Below are 14,509 nucleotides of genomic sequence, written 5' to 3' on the forward strand. Positions count from 1 at the left end.
GAATTCTACACTCAGCCTGCCGGGCCAGCCGGAAGATTTCAGCGAGCAACACGACGCGTTCCTTTAGGCTAAGAAATAAGGAGACAGAACAGATGGGGTCGAGAGGATCGCTGCAGTCAATGATGATTCTTTATTTCTCAGGGTTACATATATACTAAACCAAGAAGAGAGGCATCCCAAAGAAAATTCTTCCCCATGTACATCATCTTTAAGATAACAATCACCAGAGCTCTCTCAAGGCGCCAAAGGCATCCTACTTATCTTAAGGGCAGTCGTGCAAAGCCATCTATCTGCACCTTGTGTGCATTCAAGGCTCACTAATGGTCTGTTAGGAGTTAACTTGGATAGTAAATTTCAGAGGGGTGGCGGGACAGAGAGCTATGTCTGTGAACAGACCCTTGATAATCAATCAAGGCAGCTCCCAGAGTCAGCTCTTTCAAGCCGCTCCCCGCATCAGCCAAAAAGATAAATTTATTATCAGGTCAAATAAACATATTTCCATGGTATTTATTACTTTTTTATTTCTATAAATGTATTTACACAGTTAAATATATATTACATAAATACATTTTACATGACATTTTCAGATATGCAAAGCTTCGTAAAGTTCACTTGTCATGCATCCATTTTCAAGGACATACTGAAGGATGTACCCCACCCCCCAAATTAGGGGGTAAACCAAGAAGGAGGAAGACACAGGATCTAGGAAACAGGAAGGAAAAAACTGGATTCTCAGGGAAGGGAATCTGATACAAGACAGAGGTAAAAAGGATTTCCTGATAGATGGTGAAGAGTAGACACCAAAATCATAGCTGTGCATGAACGTGAGAGAGCAACCAGACAAGCCTTCAGCAAGTCAACAAGGTCCAGGGAAGATTTTTTCAAAGAGAAGACACTGATACCCAGAGTTGAGATAGCACTCCCCACTATTACTTGCTGTGTTAACTTAGGCCAGATAGTTTTTCTCTATGCCCCAGTTTCCCCTTGGAAAAGGAAATGTCAATCCACTCCAGCATTCTTGCCTGGAAAATTTCATGGAGAGAGGAGCCTGGGGGGCTATAGTCCATGGAGCTTCAAAGAGTTGGATACGACTCAGCAACTAAACAACAAACAACAGTTTCCCCTTATATAAAATGAGAATAACAATGGTACCTACTTCTCCAGATTGTAACAAAGATGAGTTAGTAGATGTAGTGTGTGTTTAACAGTGCTGGGCTCATAGTAAACATGGTATGAGTATTTATAAGTAATGTCACTATGTGAGTGTCTGACTCTTTGCAACCCCATGGACTGTAGCCCACCAGGCTCCTCTGTCCATGGGATTCTCAAGGCAAGAATACTGCAGTGGGTTGCTAGTCCCTTCTCCAGGGAATCTTCCTGACCAAGGAAGTGAACCTGAGTCTCACACTGCAGGCAGATTCCTTAACGTCTATGTCTGAACATACAGAGAGGAGATTTAAATAACTAGAAAGAATTTTGAGTTGAATTATTGATATGTATATAGTAAAGCAAAGAAATGATCAATCCATTGAAAAATAGTTAATTCCAGGGTAAAGTAAAAGTTGTGAAGAAACCGTAAGCATGGATACTACATGACTCAACTATAAACAGTCACAATAATAAACACGATAGATCTAATCAGAACAGTGATAGGTAGAGGCAAATGTGTATATGAGTGGAGGTGCATGGAAAAGCTAAATCTCTACCTTCCATAGTGGAAAGTCAATAGATAATGTTCAAAACTAAAAAGAAATCCATTAAAAAGTTTAAGAGAGCTTGCTTCTAGGGAGCTGGAATCTGGGAGAAACAAATCAGGGAAGAGTCATTGTTTTAAGAAGACTTTGAGAACTCTTTGGCACCTTTTGTCACTTATAACTAAACTAGAAGCTAATTTCAAATTACAAAGTGGCAAAAAAATATTCACAGAAATATTGGGTTAACCAAAAAGTTCATTTGGGTTTTTTCCATAACATCGTACAGAAAACCCCAAACAAACTTTTTGGCCAACCCAATATATAAGAATGATAAAAGATTATTAACCTTACTCTTCAAAAAAACTCTGTAAAAATCCTTAAGTTAATATAAATAAATCAACAATGGACAGAAAGAAATTCACATACATAAATCAGCAATAAAAATCCCCTGATTATGTTGCCTGATTAAAAAAAAAGTCATATAAATTAAAATAATGAGATATTATCTTTCATTCTGGAGAATTTCTGTCCCTGGGTGCCTCTTCCTACTCCTTACCTCACAGGAGTTGTCCCGTGCCCCTGTAGTCAGCAGCACTCTGATTGCCTGGCATCTTCCTGCTGGGCTTTACCCCCCGGTTCTCTTACTGACAACTCTGCCCTTCCCAGGAACCCGAGGTCAGGTGGGCACCTGTGGACTTAACCACAGCTGCTGATGCTGGAAATGGAAGATCTTGCAGCCTTTACCACAGGGTCTGTCCCAAGGGCTAAGCAGAGATTCCAAGAAACCTGGAAAGACAGTGTTCACGTGGTCAGTTATTCTGCATTCACCCCATAAGTGCTTCCTGAGAGCACCAAAGTATTGTTATGGCACGGAATACTGTGGAGTAGACAGTCACATCAACCTATTCAACCTATTGAACCTATTCACATCAACCTATTCAAGTCATTCATCAAAAGGGAATATGAGTGTGACCATGAGACTTAGACTAAAACTAACAAAAGCTTCATTTCTAGCTCTGTCATCCTTTAGCTATATGAATATGAAAATGTTTCTTCAGGTTTTCTTTTCCCTAAAACAAATCAAAAATATTTATTTCAAGGGACTGTGAGAATTAAATGAGTTGATGTTTTTAAGGAACTCAGCAACAGACAGGCCCAGATAAATATTTAATTCATATTAGCAAGTATGGTTATTACAAGGAATCATGTAATATGAAGAAGGAGATATCTCATTTAATGTGTACATCAATCACATTATTTGTGTCCTGCTGTAATTATTATTATCTCACAGTATGCATATAGAAACAGAGGTTCAGTGATGTTAAATTGAAGTCAGTCTACCTGGCTTCAAAGCTCACGTTCTCAATGGTATACCACATGGTACCTTATATGTGGGAGGCTCAAAATAAACATGGTTCTATTATTAAACAGATGTTGAAAACATTATAATTTGGAAAAAAATGTTAAGTAAAGTTTCTTAAGACAGAAGATATATGCCATAAGGAAATTACTAACAGTCTGGGACTAAAATTTTTAATTACCACAAAAACATGCAGAGGGAAAAACTGTTTCTTCTGTTGAGGGAAATAGGGAGGGGAAGGTGTCTCCCTGTCCAAGCTGAGGTACAATATCATTATGATCAACTAATCCAGGCACTACAGATTTAGTCATCCTTGTTGGGAAAGGGAAAATACCACATAAAATTAGGAGAAACTTAAAAAAAAGGAAGTTAAGAAACAAGATGAAAAAGAAACAAGAAAGTAAACAAAATTAAAAGTAAAATAAAATGAAAAGTATGAATAGGTTAAATTTTAAACACGAAAAGATGACATTGTGTCAGAGAAAGAGAGAATATGCTTTCTTTTCTTATGCTTATAGAACTTTTTACACAATTCTATCAAATAACATGGCCAGAAAAAAACCTGGTAGATGTCTGAATGTTGGGAATGGACATCTTATAGTATAAGATGTTATACTATAGTATATACTTATATACTATATATATACTTATATATAGTATATAAGCATATAGTATATAAGATGTTATCTTCTAGTATAAGATGTTCAACGTCATTATGCCTTAGGAAATACAATCAAAACCAAAAATGTTCTATTCATTAGTAAACCATTTCATATACACTAGGATGGCTAAAAAAAAGACAGTAACTAACATTGGTGAGATGTGAATAAATTTGAGCTCTCAGACATTACTGGTAAAATTTTAAAATAGTACAGCCACTCTGAAAAATAGATTGGGCAGTTCCTCAAAATGCTATCCATATACAGTCATCGTATGACCCAGCAGTTCTACTCCTAGTATCTACCAAGAGAAATGAAAGGCCATGTCCACTCCAGAACTTGTGCACAAATATTCACAGCAGTATTAGTCATAGTAGCCAAAAAGAGGAAACCACTTAAATGTCGACCAACTGATGAACAGATAAACAAAATTTGGTGTGTGCATACAATGGAATATTATTTGGCAATAAAAAAGAAGTACCAATACATGCTATAACATAAATGAACCTTGAAATCATTATCTTAAGGGAAAGAAGTCAGTCACAAAAGACCACATATTTCATGATTCCATATATATGAAATGTCCAGAATAGGCAAACACATGAGACAGAAAACTGATTAGAAGTTCCCTAGGGCTGGGGATGTAGGGTGGCATGAATGATGAATGTCTGCTAATGCGTGAAAAGTTTCTTTCTGGGGTATTGAAAACGTTCTAAAATTATACTGTGGTGTTGACTAAACAACCGTACACTTTAAATTGATGAATTTTAAGGTATTGAATATATATATATAGTATGTCTCTTTTATATAACTAAATAAATAAATCTGCTTTAAAAGAAAAAGAAAGTGAAAGTTGCTCAGTCGTGTCCAACTCTTTGTGACCATGTGGACTATCCAGTCCATGGAATTCTCCAGGCCAGAATACTGGAGTGGGTAGCCTTTCCCTTCTCCAGGGGATTTCCCCAACCCAGGGATCAAACCCAGGTCTCCCACATTGCAGGCAGATTCTTTACCCGCTGAGCCACAAGGGAAAGAGAAAAAAGAAAAAGAACACTTTCCTAAATAACCCAGGATCAAAGTCATGAATACGTTCCCTAACTTCACGTTTGAAGACCCCAAGTTCGAAGTTGTCGAGAAACCGCAGTCTTGAAGCAGTAATGTAAAACTGATCTGGTAATTTGTCCTAGTTGAGCTGTACAGCTACCCAGAAGTAACAGAATAAACATACATTTCACAGCAAAAAAAAAAAAAAACAAAGTCAGAAATCAATACAAAGGCTACACAATTTTTACCAGAAGTCATGGAACATGCTAAAGTTGTATACAGAGTGAGATGTATATATTTTAATGGCTTTATTTTTAAATAAAAATAAATATAACAGGTGCAGATGGCATTACCTGGAGCTTGAGCAGCTGCATGAGGGTATCAAAGACCATGGCCATGGACAAACTAAGAGGGCAGAAGTCCAAGAATGTATTCCATAGAGCCAGCCAAAAAACTTTAAGGTAAAAAATACAGCAAAACCAGTTACCACTAATTTAAAGAAAATAAATATTGTGAGAGATGAAAAATCTAATAGAGTGGGAAAATCTTCTGTAGGTATACAAAAGGAACTTGCACATTTCTCAAAAAGTTTTTATCTTTAATCTCTATAGAAACAGCTGATTTTTCAGCAGTGTCATAAAAATGAACCAGTTAACAGTGGTGAAGCTACAAGATTAATGGCTCAGCTGTAATACACTGGTGATGTATCAAATTGCCCCCAAAGACCAACAAAGTAAATATTCTATACAAATAAATAGATAAAACAAAAGAGAGATACATGTGTCTTTTTCAACCCTGGTTTCCTCAGGGTATATGAGGTGGATGAACCTAGAACCTATTATACAGAGTGAAGTGAGTCAGAAAGAGAAAGATAAATATCATATTCTAACGCACACATACAGAATCTAGAAAAATGGTTCTGAAGAATTTATTTACAGGGAAACAATGGAGAAACAGACATAGAGAACAGACTTAAGGACATGGGGAAAGGGGAGGAGAGGGTGAGATGTATGGAAAGAGTAACACGGAAACTTACACTACCATATGTAACATAGATAGCCGCCGGGAATTTGCTGTGTGGCTCAGGAAACTCAAACAGGGGCTCTGTATCTACCTAGAGAGGTGGGATGGGGAGGGAGATGGACGGAGATTCAAAAGGGAGGGGATGCACGTATACCTATCTATGGCTGATTCATGTTGAGGTTTGACAGAATACAACAAAATTCTATAAAGCAATTACCCTTCAATAAAATAATAAATAAAAAGTGAACAAGAACAAAAGAGAGCTAAATATTCACTCTGAAACATAGGAAAGAAAAAACAAAATTAAGCAACCCCCCCAAAAGGAAAACAGTAATTAAGAAAAACCTTAAATAAATCAAATGAATATAACAGGAGTTTAAAGAAAACAAAGACCTGGTCCTTTAAAACGACCAATGTCACAGATAACTCCCTAGCAAATGAGATAAAGAGTTAAACAACATATATATTCTCTCTATCTCTCTCTCACACACACACACACACACACACACACACACATACACGCACATATATACAGAGAGAGACTACAGAATGAGAATCATTCCCAGATAAGGCAGTGTTTCAAAGTAGTTATTGTAGGATATTATGCATAACTGTATAGCAACATAGTTTATATTGATGTGAAACAGGTGCTTCCCCAGCAAAATTTAAATTTACAAAGTTAATACAGGAAGATACAGATGGAACAGAATAATGAATGTGGAAGAGACCGGGGGGCGGGGCGGGGAAATGACATAACAACAAATACAAATAGAAAGACTCAAAGTTAAAAAGAAAAGGCACGGTCCACAGATCTCAGGGCCTAAGGAACAACTGTAGTGAGTTCCCTGGGTTTCCTTTTCCCTTGCATGTATCACAAACAGGCCACTAGAGAAGCTTATAACTCAAAACCATCAACAGGCACAGACAACAAAGCTCTAAGAAAAGCCTGCACCCCTTAATCAAAGGACCAAGAAAAGAGTCCTAACTGAACATATCCATCCTACTCCAGCCAAACACTAATAGAACACGCATTCTCTTCAAGCACCTGTGTGACACTCTCCAGGGTCATAAAACAAATTGAAATCATACAGCTTATGTTCTCTGATTATAATAGCATCAAACTAGAAATCAATAACATGTAACAGGAAAGTTGCCAAACTTTGGAAATTAAACAATACATTTCTATATAACCCATGGATCAAAGAGGAAGTCTCAAGGGAAATTAAAAAGTAATGAATGAAAATGAAAATACAACATATCACAATTTGGGATGCAGATAAAGCAGTGTTGAAAGGTAAATTTATAATCCTAAATGTTTATATTAGAAAAGAATTAAGGTATTAAATCAATTAGGTAAGCTCCCACCATAAGATACTAGAAAAAGAAGAGCAAAGAAAACCCAAAGCAATCAAAAAGAAGCAAGTAATAAATGTAAGAGTGGAAATCAATAAAATTGAAAATAGAGAAAAATCAATGAAACTAAAAGCCGGTTTGTTGAAAAGACAATGAAATTGGTAATCCTCTAGCAAGACTGACAAAGATAAAAAGAGAGAAGACACAAATTACCAATATCAGAAATGAAACAGGAGATGTAACTATAGATTCTGTAGTCATTGAAAGTAAGGGAATATCACACACCACTTTATGCACATAAATTCAACAACATGGGTGAAATAGTCCAATTTTCTCACAAAACATAGACTCCTACAATTTACCCACTATTAAATATGTAGGTACTCTGAACAGACACTAAATAGATAACTTGAACAGTTATTTAACTACTGCAGAAATTGAAGACATAATCAAAAGCTTCCAAAAGGAAATTTCCAGGCCCAGATGGTTTCACTGGAGAATTCTACTGAACATTAAAAGAAAAAATATCATCTACATAATCTCTTTCAGAAAATAGAAGAGGAGAGAACACTTCCTAACTCAGTTACTGAGATAAGTATTATCCTAATACTAAAACCAAAGACAGGACAGAAAAAGAAAACTACAGACCAATGTCTGTCACAAACTTGGACACAAAAATCCTCAAAAAAGCATTAATTAATAATTCCTGCAATATAAAAAAAGAATTATACACCACAGGCAAGTGAAGTTTATTCCAGGAATGTAAGGCTGGTTCAATATTCAAAAATCAGTAAGTGGATTCCCCCATATTAACAGGCTAAAGAAGAAAAATCATATAAATTCATACGGTATTGACAAAATTCAATGTACGTTCACGATAAAAGCAGACAGACACATAGACAAATGGAACATAACAATGAATCTAGAAGTAGCTGCACAAAAGCATGGCAAATTTATTTTTGACAAAGGTACAAAAGGAGTCAGTGGAGGAACTGCAGTCTTTTTAACAAACAGTGCTTAAGTAACTGAACATCAAATATATGCACCTCGATCTAAGACTCACCGCTTCATACAAAACAACTCAAATTGGGTCATGAACAGCGGAAGAAGAAATGAATAAAATCATTATCACAGTGGAGACTTAATCTCTCCTTTCTCTGTAAGAGAAGAAACAAACAAAAAAGTAAAAATTTTGTACAACACAATTGACAGCTAAACAATTAAATATTATTTTTGAATTATACATGGAACATTCATTAAAAATTCACCAAGGACTAGGCCATGAGTCCCCTCAGATTTCAAGAAATGAGCTTCATGCAGACATTTTTCTAACCAAAGAAAACTTAGAAGTCTAGTAAAAAGATAAACTTTTGTGAAATGAAAGCGCACTTCTAAATAATTCATGGACCAAAAAAAAAAAAAAATCCACTCTTAGAAAACACGTAGAATATAAAGCACCGAACCCTGTGGGTCTCAGAGTGAACTTTAAGATCTTAACATTGATAGGAGAAAAGAGGAAAGCCTGAAAAATAAGCGAATCATCCAGCTATATCCAGACAACCGACTCCATCACTGACCAGACAGAATTCCGCAACACTCACCCTCCCCGGGTCCCCTTTACCTTCACACCGCTAGGACACAGAGCACCGGGATCCTCTTCACAACAACTATCAAATCGCGGCCGAAAACTGCAGGCGCTTCCGGTCACCACCCCTAGCACCGCCCCTTCTCGGGGTTTGGGTGGGAGGTTCACACACGAAGGGGCGTGGCTCTGCACAGGCGCAAAACCGCGTTCGAAGCCGCAGTCAACCAACAGTCAACATCGCCATGTTACGGAGTCGAAGTTTTGGGGCATTCAGTGCCCATCGGCAGCGTGGTCAGGCGGGGAACGTGGCCGCGCCAGAGGTGCGATTCCCCGTGGGGTACGCCATGTTGGAGGAGTGTCCATTCCGTACAGAGGATGAGGAAGCCTCTACTCACGTTGCGGAGCGGTGGCCCTGCCTCACAGGTGGTGGGGAGCAAGAATGGGGGCGTTTCTCTGGCGGGCTTCTTGGAGAAAGGGTCTTTGGCTCTGAACTCTATGGATCTGTGTAATGATGTTCAGAGAAGCTGAGAGGCCTCTGGAAAGACACGGAGATGCCAATGGCTATTATCTCCTGGCAGATAACAGGGGATGAGAAGTCGGACTGCTTGCAGGCTCCTCCTGGAACATACCACGAGGGGCGAAAGGGAAGAAATCAGGGACCTATAGGCCCTCCTAGGATATAGCACTGGAGGAAAAGGGGAAGGAGTCAGTGTAAGCTTCCCCTCTGCTGGGCTTGTGGGGTTGGCTGTGGGATTTGGATGCTCCCAAATCGACATTATCGACATACCCACTCCAGCCACTCCAGCTAAAAGAAGTTTATACCAATTAAAAAAAATTTTTCCCTTACTCTAATACAATATGTCAATAAAAATATTTTAGGAAAAATTGCTTTTATTTTTTCATAAAATAAAATGTATATAGTAATAGTGCCCTTACTTTGCAAATGTAGCTTTAAGACAAGACCGCTTCTGCCCTTTAACCAGTTTGTTGCCCCTTGTCACCTCCAGTAAGGAAATCCTGGAGATGCCCTTGCCCTCTGGGAGATGTCACTGGGGCAGATGAAGAAGAAGTCATGCTGCCTTTCTCCTGGGAATGCCTATGTATTTTTCAAAATCAAGTTCCAATATCTCCTTCATGGAATCCTCCTGACAGAGGTAGAGGGCTCTGTATCCCACTGCAGGCCCTTCTGAATCCTCAAGTATGGAAGGTGTTTGGAGGAGCTCAGGTGTGAACTTGCTGGATGCTCTCAGTCTAGTGACATTCCATCTGGGCCTCGGTTTAACAATATGGAATATACGGGTGTCCTATTCCAATTAGCCTAAGAACATCTGGGATTAATCTGTAGTCTGACAAATTTATCAGTCAGTGAGGGAGACCACACACCAGAGGATCCAAGGAGTGGTTCACTAAACAAAAGAAAAAAATGGAGTTATGAAATTCTGAGGAATGGTGAAGTTCAGATGAAATGTGAATGAAGCAGTGTTTTGGTAAACTCAAAGCAAAGCAGGGCTGTATGTGGACTATAAAGTGAATTCAGAATCCTGTTTCCTTGGAAACCATAAAGTTAAGATAGATATGGAATTTTCTATCTAGATACCCCCTGTCTCTGCACTGGGGTTGGAAACCTTAGCTGCTCTTTTGTGTGTAAGTGACTTAAAATCTTCAGCAAGAGTGGGATGTTTTATCTATACTGATATCAAACAGTTTCTGATACTTTATGATTGTAGAGAACAAAGTTTCTCAGTGAGTGAAAAAGCAGCAGTCCCTCAAAGCAGGAGTTCTTTATGGCATTACAGATACAGGACATCCTTGAAAGAAATAATGTTTCCTATTAATTTTCATCTGACTTTATCTGTGTCTGTTCCCCCAGCCTTATGAATGGCAGAGCATACTTTTACATTCTTAGCTAATTTTTACTTTCTTAGATGGTTAGAGTCTCTGATTATCCCAGATTCTCTTTCTGCCCCTATAGTCTTGGTCTGGGTGTTTGTTGAATGAATACATGAAAGAAGAAATGGAATCAGTGGAAGCATGTTTGGTATGCATACTAGTCTAATACAGCACCAGGAATCATTGTTAATGTCAGTGTCATAATAGTACTATGGTTATGTTTTTAAAAAGCTAAGTCGATTAGACTATTTCAGAGAAGAAAGACGGAGCCAATAATCATATGAAGAGATGTTCAAAGTCATTAGTGATCAGGGAAATACAAATAATGAGATAACATTTTACACCCATTCAACTTGCAGAAATTATGTCTGACAAAACAGACTGTTGGAGAGGATATATAAATACACGATCTTCTTGCCCTGTTGAAGGAATATAAATCAGTGTGACCACTTCAGAAGATAGTTGGCATTTCTTCCTACAGTGAATATTTACAGTCCTCACATTCTATCCTGTCCGTGCTTAGGAATATATCTAAGAGAACCACTTTGCACATGAAACATAGAATATGCATGGTATCTTGTTCATGATAGCAAAACCTGGAAACAAAAGTGAATGGAATCAAAATGAATGAACCAGAACAGTACCCAACAATAGGGATGAATTTAAGGGGAAAAAAAAAACAGACTGTGATTCCCGAAATAGTATAAAAAGCGTAACACACTTTTATAAAATTAAAAAGAATTATTTAGGATGTTGTATAGTTGTGATAAAATTATATTAAAAGGAAATAAAAAATCAGTGAACTTGGTATTTAGGATGATGTTTACCTCAGTTGAGGACAGGCAGGGCCAGGAATTGAGGAAACACGTGGTTAGATGGAATTATTGTTAAGGCCATACCTTTTCTTTTGGGTGGTAGGTGCATCAGTGCTAATCATATTATTAAAACTAACTTAATGTTTCAGTTAGTCTGGAAAATTAAACTGTGGATGGTGAGATGGACAGGGAAGCCGGGAATGCTGCAGTCCATGGGGTCGTGAAGACTCAGGCACGACTTGGTGACTGAACAACAACAACAAACTTAGATAAATATCTAAATGTAAAAAGAGAAAATCTGCATGGAGAAAAGTACAGTTCTGTCCTTGAATGGGCTAAGAAAATCTTTGGCCCCAGCCCAGAGACGCCACCCAGTGGTGGGATGACCAAGAAGGCAGGCACTCCATGGCCTTGACACTTACTGTGGCCCCTGCCAAAGGTGCTCTGCCTCTAAGGCTCACCCCGTCACACCACTCATGTACTTGCTCAAATGTCTTTTTTTCTTTTTAAAAAAATTTATATTGAAATGCAGTTGATTAGCAATGTTGTATTAGTTTCAAGTGCACAGTAAAGTGATTCAGTTATACAGTCATTATTTTTACATTCTCTTCTATTACAGGTTATTACAAGATACTGAATATAGTTAGTTCTCTGTGCTATCTATATAGTAGGTGCCTGTTGCTTATCTATTTTATGTATGGTAATGTGCATCTGTTAATCCCATACTCCCAATTAATCCCTCCCACTTTAAAAGTGAAAGTGAAAGTCAGTCAGTGGTGCTGAGTCTTTGTGACCCCACAGACTATACAGTCCATGAAATTCTCCAGGCCAGAATACTGGAGTGGGTAGCCTTTGCCTTTTCCAGGGGATCATCCCAACCCAGGGATCAAACCCACGTCTCCTGCATTGCAGGCGGATTCTTTACCAGCTGAGCCACAAGGGAAGCCCTCCCACTTTGGTAGCCATTAATTTTGAATCACCTGGTAAATAGGCCAGAGTAGCTCATTCAGATGAGGACTGTGTTGCTTCTGGTGTCCAAAGAGGCCCTAGGTGTTTTCCCTTCTTTTTGCTTATGGAAGAGCCAGATGCAAAACTTATTCTTCAAGAGGTTAGAAGGAGTATCTCCACAAGCCCCCCCACCACTGGACCCCTAGTAATCTCACTGAGATAGAAGGCCCCTACATTTATTTTCAGATTCATTTCCCGTCTTCTGACACACAAATATCTTATCCACAAGTCTAGAGTAGTCACTCACTCTTATCCATTAGGTCTAATCAGCATAATATCCATGTAATGGACCAATGTGGGGTTCCCAGGTGGCGCCGGTGGTAAAGAACCTGCCTGCCAATGCAACAGATGTAAGGGACATGGGTTCAATCCCTGGGTTGGGAAGATCCCCTGGAGGAGGTCACAGCAACCCGCTCCAATATTCTTACCTGGAGAATCCCATGGACAGAGGAGCCTGGCAGGCTACAGTCCATAGTGTCACAAAGAGCCAGACATGATTAAAGTGACTGAGCATGAAGACATGTGATGTGATGTCTTGTGGAAGGGAAAGTTGACCAAAATCCCTACAAACTAAATTATGACATAGGACTGGAGAGTTGATCTACCTCTGAGGTAGGACAGTGAAGGTATATAGCTGGCCTTGCCAATGAAAGAAAACTGCTTTTGCTGGTCTTTACTAACAGTACTGATTTTTAAAAAGGCATTTACCAGGTAAGTATCTACATGCCAAATATCAAAGGATGTGTTCATTTGGTCAAGCAACAAAACTATCTGGTATAGCAGCTGCTGTTGGAGACACGACCTGGTTAAGTTTATGATAATCCACTGTCCTTCTCCAAGATCCGTTTGTCTTCTGCACAACGTGACAAATAGGCACATTGAATGAGGGTGTAGTGGAACCACCATCCCTGCATCTTGTAATAACTTACAATGGAAGAGAATGTAAAAATAATGACTGTATAACTGAATCACTTTCCTGTGCACTTGAAACTAACACAACATGGCTAATTAACTGCATTTCAATAGTTTTTTTAAAAAGAAAAAAAAAAGACATTTGAGCAGGTGCATGAGTGGTGTGACGGGGTGAGCCTTGGAGGCAGAGCACCTTTGACAGAGACCACAGAAAGCGTCAAGGCCTTACTTTTCTCAATTGCCTTCCTCTATTAAGAAATAAAAGCTGTCTTTATCGGTAAAAGAAAAAAAAAAAAAAAGACAGAAAGAAACTGTCAAGGCCACGGAGCACCTGCCTTCTTGATCATTCCACCACTGGGTGGCGTCTCTGGGCTGGGGCCAAAGATTTTCTTAGCCCATTCAAGGACAGGACTGTACTTTTCTCCATGCAGACTTTCTCTTTTTACATTTAGATATTTATCTAACAGCTTGTCATTGTTCAGTCGCCAAGTCGTGTCCAAGTCTTCACTACCCCATAGACTGCTGCACACCAGGCTTACCTGTCCATCTCACCATCTAACAGTTTAATTTTCCTGATTAATATAGTAGAGCTTTGTTCTTTATTTTACTTATAGTATTGTGTATAATTTAATCTCAAACTTCCAATTTAACCCTCTTCCCCACCTCCCTTTGGTAACCATAAATTTGTTTTCTACATCTGTAAGTTTATTTCTGTTTTGTAAATAAGTTCATTTGTATCATGTTTTTAAAATCCACATATAAGATATTATCACTCAAATGTGTTTTCCTCAGATGTTTTTCTTCCCTGACCTATCCCACAACTCTCTAACTCCTCACTATGCATTTGTTTTCTTCATAGCCTCCCTTTTTATCAGAAATTATCTTATTCATTTCCTGTTTGCTCATTTCTGTTCATGCTGATACTGCAGTGATTTCTGCTTCTCACATGTGTATTCAGATGCTTTATTTTTAGTATCTTTACCACACATGTAGAGAGCAACAAAACTCTGTATGTGCTGTATTCATTTTGTTAAAAGATTAATTATTCCCTCTAAAAGACTGCAAGCATCTCTGGATGACACGACTAGTTATAAATTTGATTTTGTAGGGTAATGCAGAAAATACTAGAGATGGAGAACTTCTGAGTATATAAGACCCTATTTATT

General features: G+C 38.4%; 1 long non-coding RNA gene and 1 pseudogene across 1 annotated transcript; one reads left to right on the plus strand and one right to left on the minus strand.

Moving 5' to 3' along the window:
• Positions 1–477: 477 nt before the first annotated feature.
• On the minus strand, positions 478–9,505 carry LOC122690228. The gene is made up of 3 exons (XR_006340016.1): positions 8,755–9,505; positions 8,197–8,290; positions 478–2,480 (listed from the first exon to the last, which is right to left on the minus strand). It is a non-coding gene; the product is annotated as an uncharacterized LOC122690228 (long non-coding RNA).
• Positions 5,148–5,550, plus strand: LOC122690227 (annotated as a pseudogene).
• Positions 9,506–14,509: the final 5,004 nt, after the last annotated feature.

Source organism: Cervus elaphus, chromosome X, assembly GCF_910594005.1.
Source record: "Cervus elaphus chromosome X, mCerEla1.1, whole genome shotgun sequence".
NCBI lineage: Eukaryota > Metazoa > Chordata > Mammalia > Artiodactyla > Cervidae > Cervus > Cervus elaphus.